At 49.4% G+C, this 11,432-nt stretch overlaps 1 long non-coding RNA gene and 1 pseudogene across 1 annotated transcript; one reads left to right on the forward strand and one right to left on the reverse strand.

The window, feature by feature from the left end:
- Nucleotides 1-2,161: 2,161 nt before the first annotated feature.
- On the reverse strand, nucleotides 2,162-3,663 carry LOC108703579. Its single transcript, XR_001933479.2, has 2 exons — nucleotides 3,527-3,663; nucleotides 2,162-3,032 (listed from the first exon to the last, which is right to left on the reverse strand). It is a non-coding gene; the product is annotated as an uncharacterized LOC108703579 (long non-coding RNA).
- abcb10.S lies at nucleotides 3,630-9,244 on the forward strand (annotated as a pseudogene).
- The last annotated feature ends 2,188 nt before the right edge of the window (nucleotides 9,245-11,432 follow it).

The following is an 11,432-nucleotide window of genomic DNA, read 5'->3' on the forward strand; positions in this document are numbered from 1 at the left end:
CTGGAACATACTTCGGCACTGCTCCTCAGACTCGCTGACATACTCGGATCACTCTCCTTGCAGACTCACGTGGATACTCGGCACTTTCTCCTCAGCTCGCTGGACAACTCGAACACTTCTCCTCAGACTGCTGGTCATACTCGGCACTCTCCTCAGACTCGCTGGACATTACTCGGCACTCTCCTCAGACTCACTGGACATACTCGCACTCTCATCAGACTCCCACTGGACACACTCGGCACTCTCCTCAGACTCGCTGGTGAACTCGGCAACTTCTCTTCGCAAGACTCGCTGGAGCATACTCGGCACTTCTCCTCAGACTCCCGCTGGACATACTTCGGCACTCTCCTCAGAAATCACTGGTCGATGACTCGGCCACTCTCCTCAGCACTCACTGGACATATCTCGCCACTCTCCTCAGACTCACTGCAATAAGAACTGCGCCACTCTTGCCTCAGACTCACTGCCATACTGCAGCACTCTCTCTCAGACCACTGGGTCATACCGTGCACTCTCATCAGACTCAGCTGACACAACTCGCACTACTCGCCCACTCACAGACCTCACTGGTCTATGACTCAATACTCCTCCCCAGACTCGCTGGACATACTCGAGCACTCTCCTCAGACTCGCGTGAGACATACTCAGCACTCTCCTCAGACTCACTGGACCATACTCGGCACTTCCTCAGACTGCGCGTGGCATACTCGGCACTTCTCCTCAGACGTCAATGGACATACTCGGCACTCTCCCCACACTGCAAGCCTCAGCTGGTCAATACTCAGTACTCTCCCCAGCTGCGCTGGACATACTCGGCACTGCTCCCAGACTGCGCTGGACATACTCCAGCACTCTCGCTCAGACTCACTGGACATACTGCCCTCTCCTCAGAGCTCGCTTGGACACCTCAACACTCTCGACTCAGACTCGCTGGCATACTCGGACTCTCCTCAAAGACTCGACTGGTCATATCTCGGTACACCTCCTCAAGACTCACTGGACATACTCGGCAGCTCTCCTGCAGACTCACTGGACACCACTCGGACAACTCTCCTCAGACTCGCTGGTACATATCGGGCACTCTCTCCAGGACTCGGCTGGACATACTCGGGCGACTTCTCCTCAAGACTCGCTGGAACAATACTCGGTCACTCTCCTCAGACTCAACGTGGTCATAACTAAGGACTACTCCTCAGACTCACTGGACAACTCGGCACTCTCCTCAGAACTCACTGGAGCAATACTCGCCACTCTCCTCAGACTCACGTGCACATACTCAGCACTACTCCTCAGAACTCACTGGTCATAAGCTCCGGTCACTCCTCCTCAGACTCATCTGGACACACTCGGTCACTCTCCCCACATAAAGTCTCACCCAGCAGTACTCACTGGTTCATCTCAGTACTCTCTCTCCCAGATGCGTTCCTGCTGGACATAGCTCGGCACGTGTCTCCTCAGGACCTCGCTGGACATACCTTACAGCACTCTCCTCATAAGACTCACTGAACATACTCGGCACTCTCCCTCTTAGACGTCGGCTGGAACAGGTACTCAGTCGTGCAGCTCTCCTCAGACTGCACTGGAGCATACTTCGGCAACTCCTCCTCAAGACTCGCTGGAACCATAACTCGGCCACTCCCTCAGACTCGCTGGACATACTCGGGGAGCACTTCTCCTCAGACTCGCTGGAACACTAACTCGGCCACTCTCCTCAGACTCCCTGGACATACTCGGCACTCTCTCAGAACTCACTGGAACAGCACTCACAGCACTCTCCTCAGGACTCACTGGACATACTCGGCAGTTCTCCCTCCAGACAATCACTGGATCATCTCGGGCAACTCTCCTCAGATACACTGGACATACTCGGGCAGACATCTCGCTCAGAGCTGCGCTTGCAAATATCTCAGGCACTCTCCTGCAAGACTCCTCATCACATGTAACATGAGTGACACCAGAGAGTTCTCTGCCTGCCCTGTGTATAATATGTCCCTTACGTCACCTGCACAGTACTGTGACCAATGAGAGAGAGGGAGTTCAGCACAGGAAGTAGTCATCAGACTGGTCACGTGACATTGTGCAGAACAGGAAGTAGGAGAAACATGAGGTGATGTACAGTGAGTGCTGGGCTCCTCCTACAGAAGTAAATAGTGGGCGGGGACACTTATTAACTCTTTTATTTCCAGCGGCTGGGATTAGCAGCACTAAATGTATCCACCAGTGCAGGGAACTGTGGGACTGACAGGGTTAAAGGGGCTGTGGAACTGCTTCCTCTGGGCCAGGGTTCCCAGGTGTAATTTTGCAAAGCAGCCAAAGTCGACTACAAAACCAGCCCATAAGTAGCCCAAAACTAGCACTATATGAGGAGAGAGAAAAGTCTAAAAAATAAATATATGTGAAAATACACCTTTTGCCCAAATATTTGCATGAAGTAAAATGGGAGAGATTCGGCCGTCACCGGGGGGAGGGGGCCCAGGAGGTATAGGGGTCCCCAATACAGATACAATTTCATTAAATCTTGGTAAAACAGCTCAACCTCTAGATATATTGGTGGTCAGTAGATAAAAGTGTCTGAAATTAAGGAAAGTCAGTGGAAAATGTGAGAATGTTTAAGAGTGAGATTGGGGTACAGAGGCCAAAATCTGCTAACGCCCCACTCCTATGTCAGTCCCATTGCATGCTGGGTAGTGTAGTCTTAAAGGGATAGTGTCGTGGAAAAACATGGCGTTTACAAAACACATCAGTTCACAGTCAATCCTGCACTGAAATCTGGTTTTCAAAAGAACAAATGGATTTTTTTTTTTAAGTCTAATTTTGAAATTTGCTGTGGGGCTAGACATTTTGACATTTCCCAGGTGTCCTCAAGTCATGTGACCGGTGCTCTGATAAACCTCAGTCGCACTTTACTGCTGCGCTGCAAGTTGGAGTGATGTCATTACCCCTCCCTCCTACTGTGATGTAAATAGAGCCTTGTCTGCTGAGCCTCTTCATTGGACAATAGGCAGGAATCAAACTTCAGAACAATTGAAATCCTGCATAGAAACATATAGATAATAATTATAATAATAAATTATAATAGTAGTCCTGTGAGCCTGTAATTCCCCTGCTCATGTAATATACGTATATATATATATATATAAATAATTGTGGGCACTGGACAACTATTTTATACAGATTGTTTATTTGTTTAAATAAAAGTAATGTCAGAAACCCAGGACTGAGGAGAGGGAGCAGAAAAAAAAGGATAAAATAAAGAGGACGCACTTGAGAAGCAGGAGAAGTGTAGGAAGGGTTAAATGAGGAGGAGACAGTAAGTAGTTAATAAAAAACAAAAACCACATTACCCAACATGCACTGGGACACTCAGACTTGACACATTAGGGAAAGACAAAATTGAGCTGGTTTCCAAACTACAAACCAACCAAAGGCCCATAAAGTAGCCTAAATCTGTACCTTGTCTAGTTTGTACATTCAAACCAGCCTATGCTCTGAATTAGTAGCCACATTCGGCTGGAAAACCACCAACCTGGCAACCCTGCTCTGGCCACAACATCCGGCGCCGCTTGCAACAGGTTAATGTAAAGATGGCCACCGACAGGAAGCAGCGTCTTGGAAGGGAATATTGTGCCAGTACTAAATATGGCGCTAGACAGGAAGTCATCATCTGAGGGGTCAGTAAAGATTTACAGGTAGCGGCCATCTTGGGAAGGTCAGAAGTGGAAAGTAAAAGCGGAGCTTGGAGTTGGGAAGTGGGAGCCCAAGTACAGGTACGTAGCTCTCATCCCTGTGCCGCTTCCTTGTTGTGTTATTCACATATTCACTTCACCCAATTCCTCTCACAGCTTCAGCCCCAGCCCTACTCACACACAGTCCCTATATCTGAGTGAGATAATCCACTGACTCACTGACCGCCCGTGCTGCTGCTGCTGCTGCTGCTGGGACTGACAGGGAGGGGCTAGCAGAGAGGGGAGGGGCTAGCAGAGAGGGGGAGGGGCTGACTGGGTTACCTCTGCTGCTGGGGCAGTTACAGTGACAGTTGGGGGTCACAGAGGAAGGGACTGGTTGCTGCACATTTCTCTATGAGGAACCCACCTACTGGCTCCTCCCCCTTCCCTCTGTCCCCATACTCCCGGCTTAAAGGAACAGTTCAGTATAAAAATAAACACTGGGTAAATAGACAGGCTGTACAAAATAATATATAGTTAGTTAGGCAAAAATGTAATGTATAAAGGCTGGAGTGAGTGGATGTGTAACATAATAGCCAGAACACTACTTCCTGCTTTTCAGCTCTCTAACTCTGAGTTAGTCAGTGACTATAAGGGGGGCCACATGGGACATAACTGTTCAGTGAGTTTGTAATTGATCCTCAGCATTCAGCTCAGATTCAAAAGCAACAGATATGTCCCATGTGCCTCCCCTCAAGTCTCTGATTGGTTACTGCCTGGTAACCAATCAGTGGAAAGCAAGAGAAGTAATATTCTGGCTATTATGTTATATATACATAATCATATACATTTTTAACTGACTATATTAAAAACAGTTTTTATTTTGTACAGTCTGTCTATTTACCCAGTTTTTATTTTATACTGAACTGTTCCTTTAACCCCCACCCTCCCACAGACTAGAGGAGGGCAGGGGTATATAGTGTATAGTAATGTCAGACTAGAGGAGGGCAGGGGTATATAGTGTATAGGAATGTCAGACTAGAGGAGGGCTAGGGGTATAGTAGTGTATACGGAATGTCAGACCTAGGGAGGAGGGGCACAGGGTATATAGTGTATAGGAATGTCCAGACTAGAGGTAGGGGGCAGGAGTATAATTAGTGTATAAGGAATTGTCAGACTAGAGGAGGGCAAGGGGGTATATAGTATACGTAGGCATGTCCAGACTAGACGGAGGGCAGGGGTATACTAGTGGTATAAGGAAATGTTCAGACTAGAGGATGGGCAGGGGTAGTATAGTGGTATAGGAATGTCAGACTAGAGGAGGGCAGGGTAATATAGTGGTATAGGAATGTCAGACCTAGAGGAGGGGCCAGGGGTATAGTAGTGGTATATGGAATGTTCAGACTAGAGGAGGGGGCAGGGGTAAGTATAAAAAGGGGGGTATGTATAGGGAAGGAATGTCAGACTAGAGGAGGGGCAGGGGTATATAGTGTATAGGGAAGGAATGTCAGACTAGAGGAGGCAGGGGTATAATAGTGTATAGGAATGTCAGACTAGAGAGGGCAAGGGGTATATAGTGTATAGGAATGTCAGACTAGAGGAGGGCAGGGGTATATAGTGTATAGGTAATGTAGAGCTAGAGGAGGGCAGGGGTATATAGTGTATAGGAATGTCAGACTAGAGGAGGGCAGGGGTATATAGTGTATAGGAATGTCAGACTAGAGGAGGGCAGGGGTATATAGTGTGATAGGAATGTCTGAGGAGAGGGGCAGGGGTATATAGTGTATAGAGGAGGAGGCAGGGGTTATATAGTGGTAATCGGAATGTTAGACTAGAGAGGGCAGGGGTATATAGTGTATAGGAATGTCAGACTAGAGGAGGGCAGGGTATATAGTGTATAAGGAATGTCAGACTAGAGGAGGGCAGGGGTATATAGTGTATAGGGAAGGAATGTCATGAACTAGAGGAGGGCAGGGGTATATAGTGTATAGGAATGTCAGACTAGATAGAGGAGGGCTCAGACTAGAGGAGGGCAGGAGGGGTATATAGTGTATAGGAATGTCAGAACTAGAGGAGGGCAGGGGTTATATAGTGTATAGGAATGCAGACTAGAGGAGGGCAGGGGTATAATGTGTATAGGAATGTCAGACTAGAGGAGGGCAGGGGTATATAGTGTATAGGAATGTCAGACTAGCAGGAGGGCAGGGGTATAGTAGTGTATAGGAATGTCAGACTAGAGGAGGGCAGGGGTATATAGTGTATAGGGAATGTCAGACTAGAGGAGGGCAGGAGTGTATAGGATAGGGTATATAGTGTATAGGAATGTCAGACTAGAGGAAGGGCAGGGGCTATATAGTGTATAGGAATGTCAGACTAGAGGAGGGCAGGGGTATATGATGTGTTAAGGAATGGACTAGAGGAGGGCAGGGTATATAGTGTATAGGAATGGTCAGACTAGAAGGAGGGCAGGGGTATATAGTGTATAAGAATGTCAGACTAGAGGAGGGCAGGGGTATATAGTGTATAGGGAAGGAATGTCAGACTAGAGGAGTGGGGTGTATAGGGAAGGGATGTCATGATACTGTCACTGCCCCCCACTGTACCCTAATATACTCATTGTATATGTTACAGAATATGTGCCCATTAGTGGATACACAGTAGAAGCAACATCCCGACCCTTCTTTATAGGGAAGAGCAGTGTCTGCCCCCCCCCCCCTGTGTTGCCCGTTCTGTCCTGATTTCGGAGCAAACTTTAATTCTGTGACCCACCCAACCAGTTCCAGTTGCCCCCCCCCCCCCGCGAGCTCCGCAGAACTGTCAGAATGACACAGCACATGATTAGCTCTTCACACCCAGAGAAGAGGAGGGCCGGGCTCTTATCAGTAGTTGACATGGGGTGGGGGGAAGGCCCTACAGGCCACATGAATGAGCTGACAGTTAGGCAGTATACCCCCCCCCCCGTACTGATTGAGTAACTCAGTATAAGGCATGGGAGGGGGCTGAGTGCTCATTTAGCCCTATGTTCTGTGTTGCTCCAGCCTCTCCGTTTCCTTCACTTTGCTTTGGGACCTTTATGCCCCTTGCCCAGCTCCTCTCTCTTTTCCTCACGCCTTTGTATTTGGCATTTTCAGGACATGCTGATCGGCACCTTGCTTGGAGCATCTGTGGGGAGAGAATGGCTGCGCCAAAAGCTGCTGGTGCATGTGGTCTCCAGGGCTTATGTTGGACCTCTATACAGAACGAGACTCCAGCCAGGATCTGTTGGCCGGCTAGGGACTCTATGTGGAACTTCATTCTGTCAGCAGGCTACGCCAACTTACTCTTCACTGAGATGCCCTCGGAAACAGACGCTAAGGCTGAGCCTAACTCGTGCCCATAGTCACAGGACATTATGGACTAGCAGGTGCCGTTGGTACAGCAGTGCCACCTCCTCACAGGCTGCAGGAGACAAGGCAAAACCTTTACAGGAGGACAATCCTCCCACCACAAGTAGGAAGGACGTGAGCTCAAAGGATTTAAGGAGGCTGCTTTCCCTCGCCCATCCTGAGAGATGGAGACTTTCTGCTGCCGTGGGATTTCTGACCGTATCCAGCGTAGTCACCATGTCAGCTCCATTTTTTCTTGGGAAAGTTATTGACGTGATATACTCCAATCCCTCTGGAGACTTCTCCTCCAGCCTGACCTCCCTCTGTGCCTTTCTGAGTGGAGTCTTCTTGTGTGGAGCTTCAGCCAACACAGCTCGTGTCTACCTCATGCAGACCTCGGGCCAGCAGATTGTGAGCAGGCTACGCTCAGCCCTCTTTGCCTCTGTTATGAGACAAGAGGTTGGGTTCTTTGATAAAACCCGCACCGGGGAACTGATCAACAGACTGTCCTCCGACACGGCTTTGCTTGGCCGATCCCTCACCGAGAACCTGTCTGATGGCCTAAGAGCAGTGGCCCAGGCCTCAGTCGGTGTGGGAATGATGTTTTATGTGTCTCCTGAGCTGGCTACCTTCGTCTTGAGCATTGTCCCCCCTCCGGCATCATGGCGGTGATCTATGGAAGATACCTGAGGAAACTCTCCAGACTGACGCAGGACTCCCTGGCCTGAGACCACCCAACTGGCAGAGGAGCGCAATTGGCAGCAATAAAGGACTGTCCCGTGCGTTTGGAAAGGTTCCTGGAGATGAAGAAATACGACCATAAAGTAGACCATGTGCTCCACTTGGCGTATAAAGAGGCTCTGCTCCGCTCGGGCTTCTTTGGACTTACTGGTTTGACTGGGAACATCATTGTGCTGGCGGTGCTCTACAAGGGAGGGCTGCTGACCCAAGCTGCTCAGATGACTGTTGGAGAGCTCTCCTCATTCCTCATGTACGCTTTTTGGGTGGGGATAAGCATTGGTGGTTTGAGCTCCTTCTATTCAGAGCTAATGAAAGGATTTGGGGCAGGGGGTCGCCTTTGGGAACTGCTTGACCGGAAGCCCATCATGCCTTTCAACGAGGGCTTGGAGTTAAAACCATCAGCCTTTAAAGGGGCCCTGGAATTTCGGGACATTTGCTTCTCTTACCCCAGCCGGCCAGATACCAACATATTCAAAGGACTCAACCTTTTTATTCCTGCAGGGTCAGTCATGGCCGTAGTGGGCCCAAGTGGGTCGGGAAAATCAACTCTTGTCTCTCTCCTGCTGAGACTTTATGATCCCCACGTGGGGTCGGTTCATTTCGATGGGTACGACGTGCGCCAGTTGAACCCTCTCTGGCTGAGGTCAAACATCGGCACAGTGAACCAGGAGCCCGTGCTCTTCTCCTGCTCCATCTTTGAGAACATTGCCTACGGAAGCAGGGAGGCCTCAGCAGTCACAGAAGAGGATTCCGTAGAGTCGCCAAAATTGCCAATGCTCTGGGCTTTGTGGAGAGCTTCCCCAAAGGGTTTCATACAGTAGTCGGGGAAAAGGGGGTCTTGCTTTCTGGTGGGCAGAAACAAAAGGATCGCCATTGCCCGTGCCCTTCTGAAAGAACCCCAAGATTCCTCCTTCTAGATGAAGCAACGAGCGCCCTGGAGCTGAAATAGTTTTTGGTGCAGGAGGCTCTGGAGCGACTCAAAGATGGAGGAACGGACTGTTCTGATTTATTGGCCCCATCGCTGTCCACCTTCCAAAATGCCGACTGTGTGGCGGTATCTTGATCAGGGTCGGGTGTGGAGTGCGGGAACCCGCAAGGAGATGCTGGCTAACAGAGGGGACGTTTTAGCAACTGAATGGCAAGCAGGCCGTTCTGCTGCAGGGCCACCAACAGCACATTCACACTCTGCAGTGAGGGGTGGGGCAGTAGAAGAGAGACCCTAATACCCCAATTTGGGGAAAGAACTATATAAATTGTTGAACTACAAATCATGGGGTGGTGGGAGCTGCAGATATCTGTGGTGTGAGCATATTGTTATTTATAAGGTAAGGAAGCGGCACTACTGCGCTGGCACAGCAATATATGTACCCCAATATACCCCGAGTGCTGCGTGGGTATAATGTACTGGTAATACCCCCATGTGGGCAGCAACTGCTACAGGAATAATCCAGAATAAAGTCTTTTATGTCTGTTTCTCTAATGTGATGAGTTTACTCTGTGTCTGGCCCATGGGATTGTGTGATTAGTAATGTAACATGTGCCCCATTATATTCCTTTACTGTATTAGTCTAACACCCCTGCTGGGAGTCTGTTCCCTGTAATCTAATTCCCTTTCCGTCTCGCCTTCCTATTCCCTTTTACTGTATTATCCCATCTATCTGCTGGGAGTCCTGTTTCCTGTATCTATCCCCCTTTCACTGGTCTCCCTGCCTATTCCGTTTACATGTTTAGTCCTACCACCCTGCTTGGGAAGTCTGTTCCTGGTATCTAATCGCCTCCTTCCTCACTCTCCTCCTATTCTTTACTTTATAGTCCTAACCATGCACTGCTGGGAGTCTGTTCCTGTATCTATCCCGCGCCTGTTTTCACTCTCCTCACCTATTGTCCGTTACTGGTATTAGTCCTACCTACCCCCCTGCTGGGAGTCGTGTTCCCCTGTATGCTAAATCCCCCTTTCACTCTCCCTCCCTATTACCTTTACTGTACTTAGTCCCCACCGTGAACCCCTGCTGGGAGTTGCTGTTCCTGTATGCTATCCCCCTTTCACTCTCCCTCCTATTCCTTTACTTTATTTAGTCCTACCAACGCCCCTGCTGGGAAGTCTGTTCCCTGTATCTATCCCGCTTTCTGTAAAGTATCAACTTCCTTATGTTCCCTTTCACTTCTCCCTCCTGATTCCTTTTACTGTATTTAGTCTACCACCACTGCTGGGAGTCTGTTTCCTTGTATCCCCCCTTTCACATCTCCCTCCTATTCCCTTTACTGGTGATTAGTCCTACCACCCCTGCTGTGGAGTCTGTGTCTCCCTGTATCTATCCCCCTTTCAACTCTGCTCCTATTCTGTTACTGTATTAGTCCCTACCACCCCTGCTGGGGATCCTGTTCTGTATCTATCACCGCTTCAACTCTTCGCTTCTATTGCCTTTACTGTATTAGTCCCACTATCCCTGATGGAGTCTGTTCCCTGTATCTAGTCCCTTTCCCTCTCCCTCCTTATTCCTTTACTTTATTAGTCCTACCATGCGCCTGCTTGGGAAGTCCTGTTTCGCCTGTATCTATCCCCTTTCACTCTCCCTCCTATTCCTTTACTGTATTAGTCCTACCACCCCTGCTGGGAGTCTGTTCCCTGTAATCTATCCCCTTGTCACTCTCCTCTAATTCCTTTACTGTAAATTAGTCCGCACTCACCAACCTGTCGGGAGTCTGTTTCCCTGTATCTATCCCCTTTGGCACTCTCCCTCCTATCCTTGTACCTTTATTAGTCCCCTACCACCCTGCTGGGAGTCTGTTCTGTAATCTATCCCGCCTTTCACTGTCCCTGAGTCCTATTCCTTTACTGTATTCAGTCTCCCACCCTCCTGCTGGGAGTCCTGTTTCATGTATCTAATCCCCCTATTCACTGTCCTCGTTATTCCTTTCCTGTATTAAGTCTACCACGCCCTGCTGGGAGTCTGGATTTCCCTGTATCTATCCCCTTTCACGTCTCCCTCCTCATTCCTTTACTGTATGTAGTCCTACCGTAGCCACTGGCTGGATTGCTGTTTCCTGGTGATCTTATCCCCTTTGCCTCTCCTTCCTCGGATTTCCTTGTGACTGTATTAGTCCTACCAACCCTGCTGGGAGTCTGTTCCTTGTATCTACATGTATCTTTCTGTACAGAAGCTTGTCCTTCCCTCTCAAGTGTTTGCACCTTTGGCTTCTCCCCCTATTACTTTGTGTCTGATCACCTGTGCCCATGAGCTGCCCTGGTGCCCCCAGAGGGGGGTATGGTTGGTGCCTGTGTTTGAATGCAGATGACAGTTGGTGTCGCTGGGTGGCAGTTTATTTCAGAGTTACTGTGTTAGCAGCAGAACAGAGGGGTGATATGGCAGCACAGGGGTTGGTGGGACCAGCAAGTGGCAGAGGTTGGCGCTAGAGGACATATAAATCAGCATCTCCCACAGTGTGTGGCCCCAAACTGAGCCGCAAGTCAGACCGGCAGAAGGTGCGGGGGTGGCTAATCTAAGCTGGGGCAGAACTGAATGGCACGGTTGCCCAGTTTATTGCCCAGCTGAACTGATACCAGGGCACAGGGAGCTTTGATTGGCTCAGGGGAGATATAGAAGTCCTTGGCCCCCGAGTGCTTGTTGTGAATATTATGTGTGTGCTGCACCTCTCCACA

Source organism: Xenopus laevis, chromosome 3S, assembly GCF_017654675.1.
Source record: "Xenopus laevis strain J_2021 chromosome 3S, Xenopus_laevis_v10.1, whole genome shotgun sequence".
Lineage (NCBI taxonomy): Eukaryota > Metazoa > Chordata > Amphibia > Anura > Pipidae > Xenopus > Xenopus laevis.